The sequence below is a fragment of the Equus przewalskii genome, chromosome 19 (genome assembly GCF_037783145.1).
Source record: "Equus przewalskii isolate Varuska chromosome 19, EquPr2, whole genome shotgun sequence".
Lineage (NCBI taxonomy): Eukaryota > Metazoa > Chordata > Mammalia > Perissodactyla > Equidae > Equus > Equus przewalskii.
Genome location: NC_091849.1, coordinates 21245498 through 21268255, shown reverse-complemented (window position 1 = coordinate 21268255; position 22758 = coordinate 21245498). Strand labels below are relative to the sequence as shown.

At 36.8% G+C, this 22758-nt stretch overlaps 1 long non-coding RNA gene across 1 annotated transcript; it reads left to right on the top strand.

Moving 5' to 3' along the window:
* Nucleotides 1–5: 5 nt before the first annotated feature.
* On the top strand, nt 6–20354 carry LOC139077538 (uncharacterized). The gene is made up of 4 exons (XR_011530163.1): nt 6–137; nt 16168–16265; nt 17076–17173; nt 18951–20354. It is a non-coding gene; the product is annotated as an uncharacterized lncRNA (long non-coding RNA).
* The last annotated feature ends 2404 nt before the right edge of the window (nt 20355–22758 follow it).

Sequence of the window (22758 nt, the reverse complement as noted above, 5' to 3'; positions counted from 1 at the left end):
AGCCTGTTCTACCTAAGAGAGAGAACTGGACAAAAATGCTGAACAGATTGATGGTTCACACTCTGTTTCAAATATAGAAAATTATCTAGATGAATGGAGTAATTTCTCCTTAAGAAGAAAATCCTCAGAATTTCCAGGTACCATTTATTTCTCCTATATGAAAGAACATAAAATTTTTAATATCTCTTCACGTCAGAATTTCTGCAATAGCTTTGGCCTGTAGATCAGGTGACCTTTCCTTCCTTTAATTTCATAAATCATCTGGCAGAGCACTGTCTAAGAGGCAGAGCGATACTAATACAATAGCTGTTGTCATCTGCTGGTAATGTCAGGCTAGCTAGTCAAAGCATGCTGGGAACATCCTAGTGATGGCAAAAATTGTCGGTTGCATTTTATTTTGACTACATTTTCCCTTATACTTTTAAAGTGAAAAAAAACTGTGTTTCACACAAACAACTAGACTAATGCTAATTTCTCTCTGACCTCATCTTATAGCACTATCCCCTTTACTCTTAAACTTTGGCCATATTGGTTTTCCTTCAGTTCCTCAAATGTACCAACCTCATTTCCTCCCTCTCGGCTTTGTACTTACTGATCTCTCTGCCCAGCAGCTCTTCTTTCTCACTGGTCAAGACTCAGCTCAAAAGTCACCTTTTCAGAGAAGGCTTTCTCTAGTACAATTATACTAGAATATAAAACCCATCAGAACAGGGACTTCTGGCACTCTGACTAGCTCATGAACTCCAATGCCACTTGTGTGTAGAACAGAGCCTGGTATATAGGATTTGTTGAATAAATAAATAATCTTCATGCTTTGCCAGATCTCTAGTTCCAAACCTAAGCAGTGCAGATGGGCAGCCCAGAACTCATAGAAGGATAAATAAATAAATAAATAAACAAACAAATAAATAATCAACAACATTCTCCATCTCTTTTGCCACTTTCAAACAGATTTGGGAGTTACATCATATGTATAGAATGTTCTGCTTCATTTCTGTTCATCGAAAAATAATTGATAGACATCCATTGTCACCTGATGATTCCATTTTATTGTGCAAAGCGATAAAATGTTTGTGTCTATGGACAGCTTGAACACTAAATGCAAGTCAGTTAGTTAACTTTTTTTTTCCAAAAGAGCAGACTGTCCTCAGGCATAGTTTTCTAATGATACCTCAAGAAATTTCCCCATTAATATGGGACAGCAGAAAATTGTAAGTATTAGTTTTCTGTTCATTACAGCCAGCTGGGGGGAAAAAGATCACGGCCTGATTATTGGGACCTATGCAGGATTGAACCTGAATATTGCATCGTAGCTGCCCAGTGTTCATAACTTGGAAATCAGTGAGAGACCTGAAGGAGAACTGAAAACTCCTTGGGTATAGCCATGAAGCTTAAGTCACATGCTCTTGGATGCAAAAATAAATTTTTAAAAACATAACATGCAGACTTCTCTTTTCAGTTTGCAATTGGTCAATTTCCATAATTATCTTATTTTGTTTTATTTTAAATAGTAGTCTCATAGCCTAATGCATCTGGCATCCAACTGCAAGTTGACAAAGTATATATAATGACTCTTGAAATGGCTCTCAAGAAAAATTCTGTCATCCTATAATCATCTTATTCATGCTGAAGGCGTACTACTGTCTTTTGGGAATATTCAAATTTGTGAAACATGCAAAAAGGAATGAAATGACACTTTTGAGAAGCTACTGCTCAGAGAACAATTACTTATTACAGCATTTATCCTGATGGCAAATCACAAACGAGTCTACCTTTTTTTTTTTTTTTGTAAATAAACCAAGCAGAGTGTTTTCCCAGCAATAACACACCCAGTTTAGTTAATCTATCAAAATAGGCATTTGACAAAGGTCGATTTGTTTGGATCGTTTACGTTTTTCCAAATTACGGTAATAATTTGTAAATTCTTGATTTTAGTTTCTAAAAGTTCATTTGTAACTTTCACTTACGTTTCTATTAAATAGTCTATAACTGTGCCTTAATATTATAAACATCTCAAGAATCACTAAAATAGACATGCAATTACAAAACTCTTCACTTTTCTACTTCATTTCATGCTAAATATCATAATTCAGTCTTAGATTTCTATTATCAGCCTTTTGTTTCCATTCCCCACTTATTTTATTTCGGTCATAAGTCTCTAAATACATTATGAAGTCATTAAAAGATGACAACAAATTAAAAATATCACAACCAACCAAATCAGACACTGATAGGATTCTCCTTTGTTTACTTTAGTAACAAAGAGAGTTGGAAAAAAGCTGAAGATGCTGATGTTTTAAATCTATCATTTGTTAAAAAGTGGAAATGGATCTATCACAACTGGAAGAGAAAATGATGACGATGCTTTGCATTTATGCAGCACATTACAATTTACAAAGCCTTTGGCATCCACTTTCTCATTTAAATATTCCTACACTTCCATAAGACAGGCAGGATACATATTGCTATCCCCATTTAAAAGATGGAAAAATTGAAGAACAGAATGCTTAAATACTCTGTGAGTCCATACATCTTAGAAAATTGTGAAGCTTACACGAAGATCCAAGATTTCCCTTTCTTATTCTAGTGCAATTTCCACCAAATAACATTGGTCCCCAGTTATGTAAGAATTTGTTTTCTACTTATAACTTTAACAAGTTAAATGCCAATAAGCAACTTATTTTCTGTGTAACTTCAAATAAATACATATAGCCAAATAATACCATAAGCCCAGTTGTTACAGTGGTAATTTTAGTTTTAATGTTTTACAATTTACTTGCTTACAAATTTGTTGATATTTCTAACGCAAGTGTTTGCAACGACCCTTTAAAATCTTAAACTTTTTGGAATACTTGTCCAGCCGTATACAAATTTATTGATTTATAGCTATAAGATTTTTTAACATTGCTTATTTTATCTATATTTATTGCAGCTTGTATAGCATTCAAACTGCAAAATATAACGTACTAGATAAAACATCTTTTTAAAACCTCTTACTGAGATCCTGTTGGGACTGGTATATAATTGAAAACACTTAACAGAACATTTCAGGGAATCTCGCCAAGGAGCAAATAAGAGAATTGCATTTCATTTTCAAATGCCAGACAAAAGTCACCTAAAATGATGGTAACAGTGGTTAAAAGAAAGAAAGAAATGGGGCTAGGAGGAAGGCATAATTTACATAAGGTGCTTTTTATCTAAAATTTCTTTCTTTTGTTGAATTTGACAATTTACCAGAACCTTTTCAGAAGTGTCTGACATCCCTTTTAATTAAGCGGCAAGCAGTAAGAAGTGACAGGCAATGTGTTTCGAGAGTATTAATGTGTATCTTGAGTGAATCCACCCCCTCAAGAAGAGCTCTAATTCTGAAGAAAGCATTTAGTTCTGTCTCATATAGAATCTTAACGTTAAATAAAACTGCAAAGATATGTATTCATTTAGGTTAAATCTCTCTCATTTCCCACTTAGATAAACAATATCTTTTTATGCTACAGAAGAGTCTCATATTTTCGTAAAAGTTAAGAGGGATGTCATGTATTTCCACTCCAATACTTAAAAGTGACATCCAGCGATTTCATAAAGGCCGAGAATACTTATGCCTAAATAGTAATGTCAAATCTGAAAGTGAGAAAGCATCTCTAGGGTTACATTAGTCTCTTTAAGACTTGACTCCTGGTTCAGTACAACATACCAGACGACATGTGAAAGGAAAACCCCATAGACTTTCTATACTTGTGTAACTTTGCTCTAGAACTGGCCCTGTTGTAGCTCACTCTATCTCTTAATCAGACTATTAGCAGTTCTTGTCCTTGGATTCCTTCTCAGTGTCCATTGCCCCCAGTTTAACACTTCAGTAGGCTTCCCTTTGGTCTGCACATGGATCAATGTCTCTTCCCACTTGCATATTGAGAGAGGATAGAAGATGCAGAGTGGAAAGAAAACATCAGAACTCCAATGAGCAGGGAGACAGCAAAATATGCAGTACGGAAACAAGGCAAGAAAATTAGTTGTTCTAGCGTCTTCTCATATTAAGTTCCCATGACAACTGACATATATAATTTAGTTCCAATATTTTTTGTATTATTATAATATCCTCCCTCAGTGGTACAATTGTGAGTGGATTTCTTGTCACCAGAAGATATTGACTAAGAAAGAGTGGTGGGCCATTTCAAATATGGGTCTACTAAGTGTCACATCTAGATGTTGAGACACATTCCAATGTGGCCTAGCTAGAATACTCACTGTCTCTGTGTTATCCATTGATCTAAGCCTATTTTGGTTATTCTTGAAGATTCAAAGAATGGGATCCTCTGAGGAATTACCGGCGTTGGGTAATTGCATTGAGTAGTGGTTCAATAAGAGATTTGAATTATGCCCTAATTTAAGTGGACACCACTAATTCAGCTCTTTGTTGAAAGAGCCTGTCATGCATAACATTGTCCATAGGTGGAGCAACATGTCAAATTGTTGGCGTTGCTGACAACTATCAACCCTAGCCTAATATGAAACCCGTGATGCAAGAGTTGCAATGGTTTTTGAGCAGAAGTCTTCACCTCAGCCTATTGCTATGAACATTTCCTCTGGAATGGTTTAGTTCCATGCATCTTTATCTGTTGATTTCACAGTGGTCCACGAAATTTGCAGCTTTCCTGAGTATAATAAGGGAGAAGGAATTAAAGAAGTTGCTTTGCTTTCTGACCTTACGTGACTCATTCTTTTCATAATGAGGACCCGAGGTTCTAGGTACATACCAAGAAGAACACAAGGATTTATCCATCCATCAGGCTCTGCTGAAGAGCTCCTTCTTAATATTTGTAAAGAACAGGCAAAAATATAAGGTGCCTTCCATTTAGTCATTTCAGTTCTTCACGTCGTATATTCCTTCAATGGAAAACCACCAACCATAACTAGGAGTCTTTTTTCCCTAGTATCTGCTGCAGAATTCACCCACTAACCTATTGTTATTGTTGACAATTTGGGTTGCATGTGGCAAAACAAATGATAGTTATTTAATGTTTGTTCCCTTGCAAGAAGGGGAAGCTTATAAAGAGATACCGCATTACACCCACTAGACAGTCAGTAACAAGTATTGGTTAAGATGTGAAGAAACTGGAACCCTCATAACACTGCTGATGGGAAAGTAAACTGGTGCAGTCACTTTGGAAAAAATTGACCATTACTTAAAATTTAAACATAAAGTCACCATGTGACCCAGCAATTGCACTTGGGTATACACCCAAGAGAAATGAAAACATGCGTTCACAGAAAAACTTGTACACGAATGTTCATAGCAGCATTATTTGTAATAGCTGAAAAGTAGAAATAATCCAAATGTCCATCAACTGAAGAATGGACAAATAAAATGTGGTATACCCAGGCAATGGAATATTATTTGGCAATAAAAAGGAATGAAGTACTGATACAGGCCACAACATGGATGAACCTTGAAAACATTAGAGTAAGTAAGAGAAATCAATCACAAAAGACCACATATTATAGGATCCAATTTATATAAAGTGCCCAAAATAGGAGACAGAATATATACAGACAGACAGTAGATTAGTGATCATATAAGGAAGGATGGAGAGTGACAGCTGATGATGGTGAGGATGCTTTTGTGGAGATGAAAATGTTTCTTGGCTATATTTGTAAGTGTCCCCTCCAGTGTGTTGAGTCAGCCTTAAATGGTGAGGAAGGGCCGGGTTTTGGCCCACCTCTGCTTCGGGCATATGAGACATTGAGATATTGGAGGACTTACGTTTCTGTTGGAGGATGGTGAATTCCCTAACTTGAGTCAAGCAACCTGTGACCTGCTTATTCTGAACTGGTTTACTTTTGGAAAGGTCATTTTACAAGTGGAGAATAGACTGAAGAGAATCAAGCATGGAAGCAAGTAACCTCCCTGGAAATTTACTGCGATGCACTAGGTGGGAAATTAAGGCTTCTTGACCGAGGTGCTGGTCACGTTGACGAGATACATTTTACAGACAGAATCCTCAAAACTTGATGATAGACTGAAAGAAGAAAGGTTAAGAAGAAGAAAAATCAAAACTTGTGTTCTGAGATAGGGAAGTATTGTGTAAGCAGATATTTTACTGGCGAACCACACTACCACACTGGATCTTCCTAAGTATTATCATCCAATTTACCAGGATATATATTACTCAAAAGTATGTATGTGTGTATGTGTGTATAAACATGTAGACACTTTAAAATCTATGTTAATATACAATTGTTTATAATTTATATAATCAAATAGATGCTATTATATATTATACCTTATATTTTAAATTATATAGTATATAATTATGTAGTAATAAATATCAATATATAAAAATATATTTAAAATATTTTTACTGTTGCTAACTGAGCAGGTGTCGGATCATTCATTTTCATTAATTCCTTCATCAGCCTGTAAGAGATTTGACTCAACAAAGAGTCTTTCAGACACCACACAATTGGCCACACCCTAAGAGTCAGCCCTATTTAGGGACCTGCAGCTGGAAGGTGGTTCTGTATTTGATCTCCCTGAAGGTGTGTCAAACTACAAAGAAATGACATTCTGACTCAGTTGGCTTTGCACTCAATGGGGAGGATGTGTTTGATAAGTTCTTGTTTATTTAGCTAATGCTGCATAATCCAATAAAGACCGGGTGCAAAGTACAGCAGATGTACAAACTTCCTGCCTTTGAGGACAAATACCATGGTCTCTCAATTATCAAAGATAAGAAAATAAAGGTGAGAGGGACGAGCCAACAGTGGGCTGGCTCCAGTCCTTGGGTCTCTTGAATTTGCTCTCTTTAGGGACAGGTTTTCCAGAATGGCCACATTGTTTAAATCAGACCCCCACTGTTTTTTACAGAGTAGGGCTTCTACTTGCCATTTACAACTAAAAAGGGAAGGCAAATTGACGGCTTTTGCATTTCTATGTGTTAGGTAATATGAAGAAATTATCAGACATATATTATCTATTCCTTATAATATCCATGCTAATGAATCATTTTTATACCAAATTTACAGATATAAAATCTAAGCCCCTGATTAAGCAGCTTACCTAAGTTCAGACAGCTAGCAAGTGAGAGAATTGGAATGGAAATTCAGATCTGTTAGCATTAAGGATCACTTTTTTCGCACTACACCATGCAGCTGGGAGATGATTAACCACATTAACAAAGAGAGAGAGGGAGAGAGGCAGAGAGATTTGGAAATACTAGAAATTTCTAGTGTCTTTTAAAATTATGTCTTTAATGATCTGAAAGGTTTATTTCTCAATACCTTTGGTTTAATTCTTTAGAGTCACAAAGGAGCGGTAATAGAGGATACCTAACTCTCCTGGAGCATCTTCTCTACTATTAAAGATGTGATTTTCTCTGAGTCATAAGCAAGAGACAGCCTTCGTAGCTGTTTATAACTTTATACTCCTTAAATATCTTATTTTACAAATGACAGAAGCAGGCAAGATGGTTCATTGGTCTGACCCAGGGAAACAGCTTAAATATTGCCACTGAGCATGTCAGTACACTTATGGGCCAAAAAACATACCTGGAAGTAGGACAAGCTTTGTAGATCAATCAGGCATTTGATAAATATGTATTTAGGTCTTTTATGTAATAGGCACTGGGCTTAATATGTAAGTTATATTCAATATTTTACTTGTCCTCTCAGAGTTTATAAACTCAGGGGAATTTTTTGTTTTTTTCTGGGAAAGATTCATCCTGAGCTAACATCTGTTGCCAATCTTCTTTTTTTCCTCTCCAAAGCCCCAGTACACCGTTGCATGTTCTAGTTGTAGATTCTTCTAGTTCGTCTATGTGAGCTGCTGCCACAGCATGGCTACTGACAGACAAGTGGTGTTGGCTGTTGTTCCACACCCACAAACCGAACCCAGGCTGCTAAAGCAGAGCATACCGAACTTTAACCACTAGGCCATCAGGGCTGGCTCTCAGAGGGGAATCTGATACACACTGGCAGGCTATAAAATTTAGCATGCAATAACTACACCCTTATAGCAGTTGGTTTGCATCACTCATGACAGAGTACAGATCATTCCAGAATGGCATGACGAGGCAAGACATCATAGAAAATGTCCTTTTACCTGGCCCTTGAAGAAGTGTATTTTAATAGTGAATTGAAGGCATGAGTTTTGACTGGTACTCCTTACCTAATGAAACCGACAGAGCAGTCATCTTCCTTTACAAGGTACTTGTCCTAGGCCTTGCTTGAGAATCATTTGACTTTGCAATAGGAGCTAGAATTCTGTGTAGCAGAGATTGCTGTCTATTTTGCCTCATGTTTCAGTGGCTTTGCTATACAATGTATCCAACAGGTTGCTGATCTGAGTGTTGAAGTATCTACAGGGACAAGGAACGAGAACCATACCAACACTTGGTGTTGCTGAGTACAAGACTAGCTGACTATAGAGACTAGACTGGCTCAAAAATGTGACTTGCTGGAAACTTGCCTGAGACAATAGGAGTCAATCATCTTTCAAGTTCAAAGGAGGCCCTGGAACAGAGTCAATCGTATGTTAAATTAGTCAGTTCAGTTTCCTAAAACTCATTTATAAAATGTTAGAGAAGCTGCAAGAGGACAGGGAAGAGGGTTATCTAAGTCACTGGCAAAGAAATCACTTGGTTTGTGGCCAAGAGAATATTGGTGAAATCATATAGGTTTCTGCCCCACCCACACACAGCAAATGCTCCATCCATTCCAGTTGATTTGAAAGAAGTTGACTTGGTCTATATAGCAGAGAATTTTGCAGCCCTGTGAACAGATAAGATAGTTAGGAGAGCCATACAATATTTTAATGATATACAGACGTAGCCAAAGGGTGAAAATCAGCTCTCTTTTCCTTGGACCTTTGGTAAGATAAAGGTTTAAGGGCAGTCACAGTTGGCATCTCAAAAAAAAAAAATTGGAGAAATATTTCTTCATGAAATGTGAAAATTATTTAAAGCAATTCTCTTTTCAACACTGTTAGTAGAGTCACTGTGCTAATAAATAATGCCTCAGTCAAGGGCAATTTCACCAGATTGTCTGGATCACTTTGCCGTTGCTTCTCTTTTCCTTTTTTCCTTTATTTCTTTGCCCTGGAGAAGAATCAGTGGTGGATGGCCAGTGAAGGAAGTGAGGAGGAACTTCAAGCTCTAGCGCTATAAAAGTTAATCTGGCGCTTCTTTAGTTAATATCAGCACCGTGCACAAGTGATGCTGTGCATGCCTGGGGTTGTCTTACTCCTTTCCTCTCTGGAGAAGTCCGCTATCCATGGGGTTAAAAGCAGGAGTCAGGCTGCCTTGGTTTGAATCCTGGCCTCACTGCTGACTAGCTGTGTGCCTCTATAGAAGTTAATTAATCTCTCTGGGCTCCAGTAAAATGAAGGTAACAATAGTACCATGTAGGATCATTGTGGAGATTTTATGAGTTGATATTCATAAAGCACTTAGAAGAGTGTCTAATACATAGTAAGCACTAAGTGACTAAAGTTAAATAAAATAAAGAAGATTTACTTATTTGGGTTTTTTTTACAACTGTTGGATTTTGGCAAATGCTCCTAGAATTTGACTTTCCTTATCCTGTTTTTCCCCTATCCAACTGTCAACACATACTATCTATGCCATTCCAATGAAAATCATGGTACTGTCTTGTATTCGTCATCTGTCTCTGGGAGAACATTTTAATAATAATCCCTGTTATGCTTTCCTTCAGCCCTCATTTTATCACTCTAGTTCCGCGAAACACAGCTCTTTCTATAGAATTAGAGGAATGAAAGAGCCCTGGAAAGGTCATTAATTTTTTTTCCCTTACCTCTGCCACCCACTTTCAAGCCAGACCACACACATAAATCATCCCAGCCTTTTTCTTCATCACACTGTGGTTTCTATTCACATTTACTCTGCCCTAAGGAAATGATTTTGCTACAGGTGGGCAAATTCAGCACTAATGGCATTACCCTCTGTTTTCAGGGGAACTTTTGAGGGCAAAATAGTCCCATTAACATTGCCAGTTTCACAGTATTCTTGTCACTGATCAAGTTTAATTATTTCCTGTGCCATTATTGAAAATCCAGAAATCAACTTCTCACTCACAAGAAAGAATTCATGTTCAGATTGAATTATCTCATGGTAAATTTCTTAAACTATTTCTATAACGGATTTCCCCTCCTTTTTTCAGACAGTGACTCCAGGGTGAAAATCAGCTATTTTCTTGTTACTAGACCGTGAGCTCTAATTAAACTCTGACTTCAGGAGAAAAATATAGCTGGTCAATTCAATTAAAAAATGCATAAAGGTAGCTATATCACACTGCAAGATGTAACCTGCTTGTCTGGAATTTTCATTATTAATTGGTTGACTTCACAATTATATAGAGAAACAAAACTTCTGATTTTTAAAAAATTCCTGAAAGTTCAAAATACTGGCTTGAGACTGGTTATATGCTTTTTAAGCATTATATTTTCAGCAGCTGGTGTGTGCATGATTAAAAAGATGGAGGTGGTGTGTTTTATTTTAGACAACATCTCAAACTCTTCCTGAAAAACTTTTCTGTTGATATCTGGTGTCTACTGCACTTTGGAGTTCATATAAATACAGCCATGTAATCTTATGGGGTTCTCCAGGACTCTCCCTCTATTTGCCACTCTATCCATACAGAATAGAGGGCAGGGACTTCCCAGTCGGTGGAAGATACAGTTCAATGCCAATGACGCCAGGAATGCCATTATCCCAAAAAACGTCCCCGTCCGAAGACTGAAATCATATCGTTTGAGAATTCGTTTGTTTGAGTTAAGGTTATTCACCTATCAATGCTTTCAAAGAAAAAGCATCCAACCAACTCAGAACTCTTGGGTCTGAGTGAAGCTTCTTCCCTGTTTTACTCCTTGCGAGGAGACACTAGGGCACAGTTGCAGAAATAATCATGAATATTTTCTCTGATTTTTTAAAATAGTGTAAGAGATCCATTTGTTTAACAAGCAGTTCTTTGGCACCCACTATATCACAGGGTCCCAGGCACTGTAGATGTAAAGAAGAAAGGAAAAAAACATAGTTAAGGTCCTCTAGAGGGAAGACAATATAATAATTGAATATCGTGCACACAGGTTGTAAGGGGAACATCTGGCAGTCATCAGAGCAGTCATTTGGGGAGAACAGGGAAAGAGATGTATAACTCTGGCTGGAGAGACCAGAAAAGACTGCTCTTGAATAGCGATTATTTAAGCCAAGTCTTGAAGGATAAATAGGAGTGCATCAAACATCAAGATGAGAAGGAGTATCGTAGGCTGAGGAGGCAGCATGTCAAGTATAGAGAGGTAATGAAGACAAAAGGATGATAAAGGAACCAGGGATAGATCATCATCACAGGTAGAAGGACTTTGTGATGAATTGATGGGAGATTCCATGGAGAAAGTTGTCCTGGGTCCATTACATGCTAAGATTCTGGGCCTTCTCCTATAGATCACCAATTCTCATAAGAAGAATTCCCATGGGCCCCATCCTTCCATGGGCATATCCATTATAATGCATAATTTCAGGTGACCTAACTACAACCTGTCTCATTTTCTCTTGCTTAAGAAACACTTCTGAATACCAAGGAGTGAAGATAAACAGAAGGATAACCTAGAATCCTTTCTTGTTTATCAAAAAATAATCTCAAAATTCAGTTAATTCCAGTGAGCTCTATCTATCTATTTATCTAGATAAAACAAAAATAGAACAGCTCTTCTCGTATCAATGTGCTTTGAGAACAAGGTTAAGAACTACTCTTAGAGATGATGAAAAGCAATAAAGGGATTGTATAAAAAGAGTGACAGGTTCAATTTGCATTCTGGAAATATTGTTCTATTTATAATGAGGGGGATGGATTGAAGATGGTAAAGCATGGAGGAGAGGGTAGTAGATGCTACTACAATAATCTAGAAAAGGAATTGAAATTGTACCAGTTTGAATAGAGAGAAGAGGAAGGTGCACGAGGAGTGGAAGGGGAAAGACTTGCTCGTCAAGGAATATGGATGATGAGAGAGAAGGAGGAAATGAGTCTACTTAGACGTCAAGACAGGCAGCAGAAGAAAATCAGAAATGGAATAAATTCCAAAGGTATTGGAACTCCAAAGGTAATGTGCTCATTTTAGAAATGCTGAGACTTGGGAAGGCATAAATTCACATTTTCCAACCTTTGATTCTTTGACGACTAATGAAAGAAGGCAGATAAAGTTTGAGGTCAAATAATATAATCAGAAATACTGGATTTGTATAGTTCAGGGTTAGCTAACTTTCTGCAAAAGGCAAGATAGTAAATATTTTAGTCTTTGAAAGCCTTATTAGTCTCTGTTACAACTATTCAAATTTGTTCTTACAATGCGAAAGCAGCCACAGACAGTATGTAAACAAATGGGCCTAGCTGTGTTCCAATAAAACTTTATTTACAAAAGCAGGCAGTGGGCCAGATTTGGGCCACCATCCATATTTGTCCAACCCTTGATAGAGAGGCAGCCTTGATACAAAAGGATACCATAAGAAATATTTTCTCTGGGATTTTACTGTCATTAAATCAGATCATTTTTCAATTGTCTGAGTACCAAGGGCATGTTCAAAGCTTCCTCCAGTTGTTACACTTCCTTTCAATGCAAATTTCTATCACACATATATATTTTTTCCTAATTAAAGACTATGTCAGGGTTCAAATACAAAGCAGTTACCAATTTACATTGAGCGTGTGTTAAGAAACGTCAGAATAAAAAGGGAAAAATTGTTTTTCATTGAGAAGTATGTGTGTGTGTATATTATGTGTGCTTTTCTGTGTGTGTGTGTACATATAAAGTAAAATCCTGTTAGAAAGTATAGAAGACTTAACCACAAATTCTGGTGGAAAATCTTCATGAGCTAGCTGGCTTTTCTAATATTGAAAGGCTAAGAATATTAATAAGGTTTTGATGTCTTACAAAAGTGACTTCTGATAAAAAGAAATGTTGCTAATAAAATCTCCAGAGACGGCAGAAAAACTGTGATCTCTCTATAGTGACTGACATTTACTTTTGAAAGCCAAGAAAGCTTTCCTTGTGTACTAGGTAGGAAAAACCTGATTCAGTCATTAAAACAGTACATTACACAACACTTCTTAATAAGCAGCCAAAAGTAAGTTGCCTAATGGAATATCACGTTGAAATTCTATTCCCACTAGTTATATCCTTAATGGGTTCCTGTCAAAAGATGGAATAAAACTAATGAGTAGACACCTACATTTCTTTTCTCATCCTTACACAGCTTTTTATTTATTTTTTTGTAAGCAAAAAAAGGGCCATAGAAAGAAAAGGAACATAAAATTGTATGGAGATGTAATCTGAGCCCATATTTTCAACTTTGATGAGATCTATTTAAAATTATTAGAGCAGAGTGAAGGGAAATGCTAAATAAACTCATAGTTCATTTTCATTAAAATATTGTTTGATTTTAAAGTTGTTCTTTTGATCTGTTGTTGGTGTCTGTCTCCAAGGCAATGGCATTGTTCATAAATATTCTTGTTGCAGGATTATCTGATTTTAGTAAATACAATTAAAAAGTTTCTCCTGACCGTTTATCATTTCTCCTTGGTACAAAACTTTCCATTTTGTTTTCTTTAGCATTTAGGAACATGGTAATTCCAGAGTCTGGCGACTTGCTGGCTTCTTTCAGGAGGTCCTTTTCAACTATGATTGTTTTCTGTTTACCTCCTTCCAGTGTCTCTTTTGCAGTCCTCTTACTTGCCAATTTCTTGTTAATTTGCAAATGTTTCACATTGTATCAGTTTGAAAACAGAAATGTCACCCAGTTATTTGAACAAAGAGAATTTAATATTTCTTAAGAAACAGTGAACTAGATATGAAGTTGTTAACTAAGTAACAGAAAGGGTAAAAAAGAACTCTAAGGCGGAAATCAGCAAATGCTTGGTATAAAGGGCCAGAAGGTAAATAGTTTGATCTCTGAAGGTCATCACGACTACTCGACTCTACACTGAAGTAAGACACCAGCATCCTCAGACATAAGGGGTGGGTCTAGGTGTGTCCCAATAAACCTGTGGTGTGGTTCCCCAGGAGGAAACAATCCCGGGCAGTGGCAGCGCCACATCTTAACCTCTAGACCACCAGGACCTGCTAACTCTGTGTGCGTGCATGGGTAAACATACATCTCAACGTAAGGTCCCAGCTCTTCATTCTTGGAAAGGATGATATTTTAATCTGAAATATATCCCTGTTTCTTTTTTGATGTTAAAATATAATATGTGTCAATTCTCAATTTGTATTTTTTTTAATTTCACTGGTTGACGAAATGAAAAAGTCCTGGAGTGATTGTTTATGAGAATACCTAGTTCTGATTGATTGATTGATTGATTGAATGAATGATTTATTGATTGACAAGTGATGAAGGATGCTGGAGTAAAGCAGGACTATTCTGAGAAACATCCTTTGAAGATATTTTAAAAGTTAGACAGTTTGTCACTCAAGAGAAAAATCTCTAGAATGATGTAATGTATTTCAGAGCTCTGGATTGTCAGAATGACTTTCTGTGTAGATATCGCTAAGTATTTGTGTATACTTAGACAATAAATAATATATGACATACGAATTATATTGATTTCAGTATGTAAATATCTACTAGTCTTGCAGAAGAACACAGCTTCCTCTCAGTTTTACCACCTGTGCTATATTTTATAGTTTTGAAATTTTCTCCCCAAATAGTTTGTTATTTCAACATCTTTCACACTAGTTGGACTTTAGCTCTCTCTTGAATAATATTTTCCTGACGCAACATACCTGTACAACATAATTGACACTCTGTCACCATGGCAGGGGAAATACCAGAGTTGGACTAAAACAAATTTTCAAGCCATCTATAATATTATGTGCCTAGTGATGGCTTACAGGTTCCTATTTATATCTCCCTTTAAATATTTCATATCTCCTCTATTACTGATAAGAGTTAATCCTCTAGTCTCCTTAGGGTTTTTCATAAGTGTACATAGGATATCATTTCTGGGTTTGGGTATCACCATACGTTATTTTTATTACAGAAGTTTGGTGAGTTTTCAAGAAAAGTTGCCTGGTGAAGAAATAATCAAGAAGGTTCATAACGAGTCATGTGGTGCCATTTTGCACAAGACACATTATCATCGTGGCCATTGTGGGGGTTGGGGATGCAGTACATTGATTCCGGATTTTTTAAATAGAATTCTCCCAGCTAGTTTGCCGTAAGGAGACTGAGGATATTAATGGCTTAATTTTTGCAAGCTACTATATATAGTCTCATAGTAAAGGACAGCATATCTCATTTGTAAAACATGACCTCAAGAAATAGAACTATATACGATATGAGCCATGCCAAAAATACTTTTTATTTTCTGCTAAAAGATACCATTTGGCATGATTAACTAGCTTCCCAGTTGTTGATTTTTGTTAACTCTGTGACTGCTTGGCCATAGAAAGAATTAAAAAGACATTTTGATCCCAATGTCTTCTTTCAAGAAAAGCTGAGGCCTTCTTCCATGGGTGAGTGGTTTTAAAGTCCCACAAAATTGATGCATTTTTAGAAGTCTGTTCAACAAACATAAGTGCTCAAAATTATGGAGATTTTGGAGGTCATAATTTTCCCAGCTGGATGAAGTGGATAACACTAAGAGGCCTCATAGATCATACTATGCTGTCATTTATTATAATATTTTAACATACTACAGAATTTCTGTTGTCAAGAACATTGGGTGGGGTGATTTATTGGCTAGGATTGATTATGTTGCTAATAGCACAGATGGCTTGGATTTTGGAAGGGGGAAACTTCTTGTCACTGAGCATGAAGGAATAAATGCTGACTTGCCAAAAGACAAAGGGGCCTTCTCTTAGAAAAGACTCATTTACCTGATGCTCTCAGGCAACACTCAAGAGGTAGTTTTTATTTTCCTTCAAACTCGCGCTTGAAACTCTACTTTTTGCCTTGGGGAGCAGCGGGCATTTTATGTGTGTGAACTGTATTTCTGCAGTGGAGCAAACTCTGTCAGTTCTCCTTCTGGGACAATGCGGGCAGTACTTTCAGAGTTTCTCTTGGGTTTCTGCTACAAGGACCCAAACCATGACCTTGCCTGCAAAGCTTTTGCAGCTGAATGTCTAGAGCTCTGACGTTTTCATCGACCTTCAGCGATTTCCTGTAGGCTAACACCTGGAAGCCATCACCTGCAGATGCCCAGCCGCCACACACTGTACCCTGCACAGCGGTGTGGGTGCTAATGGAGAGACCTTGATCCACCAGGTGAGACAAACAAGACAGACACCAGATTGTCTCATGCAAAAATGACACTGCCTGTCCAAATCTATTTTAAAAATTCAGATGACCGTATAGGAATAAGAAGAGTAAAAAAATCTCTAAACAATAACTCAGTTGTGCTTTTTCTTCGTAAGTGATAGATAAAAGCAGGGGCTTTTCCTCAGAACCCCAGTGACAAGTCACTCTGCCTCTTTTTTGATCTGCATTCTATTAATTCAAAGATAAGGATATGGAAACTAAGACCTTGAGCTTTACCATCTTCCAACAACACCCCACACTCTTATGCTGGATCCTTTACTCTTGTTAGCTATTCACAAGTTACAATTACAGCGTCTAAATATAAATAAAGTGACAGTGACAGTACTTGGGAAGAATGAGATCAGTACCCTAATTTGAGGAAGCCTTGATATATTCTCAAGTTTGAAACTGACTTCATGTAGTTGGCACTGAAATATTTTGTTTATGGCATTGAGTCATCGATGTACTAGGGATTTATTCTTCAAGTTTATTTATAGAAATAAAATGAAGCCCTCATTTTCTAAAAAATTGGAGTGCTGATTAATTGAAAGTTGATGTGTCACCTGGTAAATGTCCCCTTACTCAGAGGAAGAGCAATACACATCCCTATGGAAAGATATAGAGCTTGGGATGTGTCTCTAATTGAGAACATCTCCCTTTAAAAGACTGAGAGTTTACAGGTCTGCTCTTGTCCACAGTCATTCTTCTACACAATGATATACATTCTAGGCAAATTTGCAATGCTCCCTTTGAAAGCTTTTTATTCTTCTTTTTCAGTGCACAGTAGGGAAAATAAACATACACCTCTCTTTGAAGTAGAATGGAGAGTGACTCCGTGAAGTCAAGGGGCATTGTGAAAGAATGCAAAGCAAAAGGTGAAACTTGACTAACAACCATTTGGGGGTGAAAATGTGTTTTAGTGGGGATTCCATTAACTGATCAAAGAGTGATGTGCACACACACACGCATTTATACAGGCTCTTATGCTAGAAGGTTAAGTTTGTCTTTCCATGTGCTTTATCAAACGGGCTTAGCCAACATCTTATTGCCACCAGCACTCGAATATCACATCAAAGCAGATTTGTTCAAGGCATCTCTGTAATTCATTACCTGAAGTTCCTATCTCATATATGGCTCCATTTGCTCACTGGCTGGTGTTTATTCTTTCCTAAGAACAGCGTTCTGTTTGAAGGAGGAGCAGACTGGCTCCTTCAGGTTCAGATGTGGACAATCATTTCCTTTGATGAAACCAGACAAAAAAAGTGTTTCTTCCTTAAGGCAAGAGAAGCTTGCCCGCAGATTTGCATCTAGACGTTTTTAATGCTTTATTGAGTCTAAAATCTGGGTCTACTTCACTCACTGCTCACAACTAGCAAAAGACCATTTATTACTGAGTAACGTCACCGACGTGTTAGATGGCCTAATAATCCTTAATTAAGTACTGAACACCTACCGTCTACCTGTTACTGTATTAGGCACTGCAGATATAGTGACAAACAGAATAGACACAGTGCCTGCCCTCATGATGTATTCTAGGTGGTAAGACAGGCATCTGCTTGTTCTCCAGCCTCTCCACTTAGACATATTTGTAGTCACTCAAGTTCTTTCCAATTTCAGGTAGACATGTCGACACTGCCCCATATTCAAGCTGGGGATGGGAGCAGCATGAAGGAAGCAGAGGGAGAGATGAATAGGCCTAAAGTTATTTCTGAAATTTCCCCTATTTTCATATCAATTTCCATTCAATGACACCATTCACTTAGAAATCCTAACTGAACTAAAATCAACAGGATCATCCTTTCACTGCCCAAGTGTCAGCGTCAGCAAAAGAGAAGTACACCAAAGCTGCTCAGGCCCCATCAGATCAGCCTGTGTGCCCCATGCTCTGTTTGGGGGACTCTGTGGGGAGAGCAAAAATGGTATTTTCATCGCATAACTCCGTGTGCTGAAACAGACTGGATTACCCCAGCAATGTTTACCTTTGAACGGGGTCAGGTTGATTTAGGACACAGGTTTCTCTCTTCTCTCCTTTGATCAGCTGGACAAAGTGGATGTTGGTCAAGATAATAAGCTGGGTAAATTCTGTAATAACTTAAGAGTCAAAAAGTTAGTGTGTAAACATGATTATACATCCAATGTTGGGGCTCCAAAAAGAAAAAAAGAATTTTTTAATTTGTTTCTGTTTCTGTGACCTTACACATGGGATCTATGGGAGTTTTGTTTTATAAGTGTAATGAATCAAAAATTTTTCAGTGCTCCGCTCCTCTGAAGCCCTCACGTGGTGAGCATTGTCTAGAGACCCAGATCTTTTCAGGGAGGATTTCAATAGGTGAAACAGAAAATGATCAGTGAGCAATAAGGACTATTAAAATGGAAATATCATTTAAAACGAAGCCTTCAACATCTGTTTCCCTTTCTAATTACGAATGTAACACTCCCTCCTGACACCCAGTCTCACCACCTCTGCCATAAATCACAATCATAAAAAAGTTACAAAATGAAGTGGTTTACATGGTCTTATGTGATTTGTATTCAGAACCACATGCATGCTTCAATTACGTTGCTATCATATACCAGATGAAATCAGGTGGGATGGAGGGAGGGAAAACAGAGGCCTTATTTATACTAACCATGCAATTTTTTCTTCTGTAGGTTTTTCACTAAAGTCTCATGTAAATAAAAGTGGTCCTGGGAGGAGAAAAAACAATACACAGCTGAGAAGAAATCAACTTTGGAAAGTTCTTTCAGTCATTTATCATTAAATAGTTATTAATAACCTACTACGTGGCAGGCCTGGTTCTGGCCTCTGTGGGACAAAGGAGTAAACAAAGCAGATAGTTCTACAAGTGACAGCCTAATTCTTGAAAGAGACAATTAAAAAAAGATTGCACATATAAATATATAATTACTACTTTGATGTTTCAATGAAAGAAAACTGCAGGGTTCTATGACAATGAAACTTTCAGCAAAAATCCCAAGAAGACAGGAAAACCCTAAGGAGACAGCAAAAAGATCACGTGAAGCATCGTTCATCTGACTTTTAGGAAGCATCTTCATCTGACTTTTAGAAACACAAGCAGAGCCATATTTTCAGAATTTTTCAATTTCCAAAATACTAATTAGAAACAGAAAATAGCTAGTGTAATGTAAATAGATTATTGAAGATATAATTTATAGATTTAAATTTCCAAAATTTCAGACTTAATGAGAACACTCCGTAATACATATGTCAGCTTTTATACCAAGAAATAATATGTCTCGTTTTGATTAGTGTCGAATCGACTGCACAGAAATAGAGCTGTGAATTGTCCTGAACTTGATGACAAAAGAAGAGAATATAGACAAGAACCAGAGTAAACACATCCCTAATCTAGTACAGGGTTACACCAGTTTCTTGGAGAGAAGAAAATTACTATTGAAAGAACAATATAGGAATATGTATATATTATTATATATCATAGCACTTCATGTACATTTATAAACTCATACATATTACATGTTATGTATCACACGGTACATGCTGCTAAACCTAAGTCTATAATATATTGTATTGGTGTAAGCGAGGCTATGCTGCTGTAACAAACGATTCCTGGGTCTTAATGGTTTAAAACTCACTTACACAACGTGTTCATTTTGGTTCAGTGGAAACTCAGTTCCATGTTGTCCTCAAATGAGAACTCATGATGATGAAGACTCCACCAGCTAAAACGTTTCTGATTGGCACCATAGTGGAAAGGGCTGATGAAGAATTGCCCACTCATTCTCAAATGCTTCCATCTAGATGTCATGTTCATTCAAATTTCCTTGGCTAAAGCAAGGCCATTACAATACGGCCATTACTAGGACAATCCTCCTGTTTGCCCAAAAGTACAGAGGAATCAGATCTTTTTTTCCACCTCATTAAATATATACACTGTATTCAATATATATATGCCATATACTATACTATATGAGCATATTTCATTCTATCATCTATATAAAAATTGTGTTGTTAAATATTGATATCTGCACTAGGTTCATCTGATATCTTCAATTAAAATATAGATATTTATATCAGGTAAATCTGATAAGCAGTCTTTGCTTCCCACCTCTCTTTTATAAATGGTATCTAAACAGATGAACAGAGCTTACTTCCATGTAAAAACTCAAGCCTTTATGTCCACTAAGTAGAAACGGGAATATTAAAAACATCTCTGCAAGAGTAGAATTTTCCTAAAGACTCCATTCATGACAGCAGCTGAGATATGACATCTTGTGTGTTTACAAGATGGAGTTAGTAATTGGGAACCTGCAGTTGGGGAAATTTAAAAGAGCAGAATTGGATGAGAGGGCAAGCCACACTGATGAAGCCTAATTAATACGAACTCAATTTGTTCATTAAAAAAGTTTCTTCCCCTAAAAATAGTCAGCATGTTATGCAGGAATTAATCAACAGTCAGTCAGAAACAAATGTTTTCTCAATGTGTTTTACAAGGAATGAAACATTTAAGCCTTCCTTTACAAGAAAATGAAAAGTTCATTTCATAGAAGATGTCTTTCATGTATACAAAAACACTTGTGCTTGTAAATCTATATTTTAAAACTGTACATATGTTTCTGAATAGCTCCTTTTCTCTCCTTCTTCCAAAGCTTACATACATAATCCTTGCCCTAGGAAATCACTAAAGATTTCATTTCAACAATAGAACATAAGTATTGAAACAATAGTTAGCTAAACATGTGCACTTCAAAGACAGTCTGACAATTCATACTTTTTCCAATATTGTAATGTCTTTTCTGTGATTTCAAGATGTAAAACTTGAACACATATTTATTTTCTCTACTCTAGGTCCCTCCCATTTCCGGAGCTGTTTGTAAAACAACTAGTATACTATAGCATGCAAAAGAAACAAGAATGTGAAGAGTTCAGTGTTACCTAAGAATGATTGAGCATCTTTTCATTATATTTCCTTAACCAGACAAAAAAAGTTATCATTCTTTCTAATTATATGAATCATCAAATCCTGTCCACACACAATTTTTTTATTGTAGTAAAACATACATAACATAAAATTGAGCATTTTACCCGTTTAAAAGGGTAAGTTCAATGGCATTGAATGTTGTGAAACCATCATCACTATCTAGTTTCAGAATATTTTTATCATCCCACAAAGGAAAACCCATATCCATTGAATCTCCATCCTCCCCGCCCCCCACAACCCCTAGCAACCACTAATGAGCTTTCTGTCTCTATCAATTTGCCTATTCTGGATATTTAATATAAATGAAATTATACAGTATGTGGCCTCATGTCTGGCTTCTTTCAGTTAGCATAATATTTTCAAGGTTCATCCATGTTGTAGATATATCAGTTTAATTCTCTTTCATGGCTGAATAATATCCCATTGCATGGATATACCACAAGTTGTTTATCCATTCATTGCTGACGGACATTTAGATTGTTTCCACCTTTTGACTATTGTGAATAGTGCTGCTGCTGACATTTGTGTGCACCTTCTTGTTTGAACACATCTATTTAATTCTTTATTGTACATACCTTGGAGGGGAATTGTTGGCTCACATGGTAATTCTATGTTTATCTTTTTGAGGAACTACCAAACTGTTTTCCACAGCAGTTGCACAATTTCACATTCCCACCAGCAATACACCAGGATTCCAATTTCTCCACATCATCACCCATACTTGTTATTTGCCTTCTTTTTAATTCTAGTCAACTCAGCAGATGTGAAGTGGCATCTCATTTGGTTTTGATTTGCATTTCTCTAATGATGAATGTTGAGCATCTTTTCGCCAGCTAATTGGGCATTTGTACATCTTCCCTAGGGAAGAAATGCCTAAGCCCTCTGCCTATTTTGTCCTCGCGTTGTTTCTTTTTGTCATTGAGTTTTCAGAGTTCTTTATATAGTCTGGATACTAGATGCTTGTCAGATATATGATTTGCAAATATTTTCCTCCATTCTGTGGCTTGTGTTTTCATTCTCTTAATAGTGTCTCTTAATGTACAAAAAAATTAATTTTCAAGGAGTTCAATTTATCCACTTTTTCTTTTGTTGCTTGTGCTTTTAATATCATATCTAAGAAGCCATTGCCAAATATAAGGTCGTGAAGATTTCCCCTTATGTTTTTCTCTGAGATGTATAGTTCTAACTTTTAAGGTCTTAAATCAATTTTGAGTTAGTTTATGTATATGGTATGAGGTAAGGGTTCAACTTCATTTTTTTGCATGTGTGTATCCAGTACCATTTGTTAAAGAGACTATTCTTTCCCCATTTAATGGTCTCAGAAACCTTATCACAAATCCATTTACCATGGGGGCCAGCCCCATGGCCTAGTGGTTAAGTTCAGCATGCTCCACTTTGGCGGTGTGGGTTCGGTTCCCAGGCATGGACCTACACCGCTTGTCAGTGGTTATGCTGTAGCAGTGACCCACATAAAAAGTATAGGAAGATTGGCAACAGAT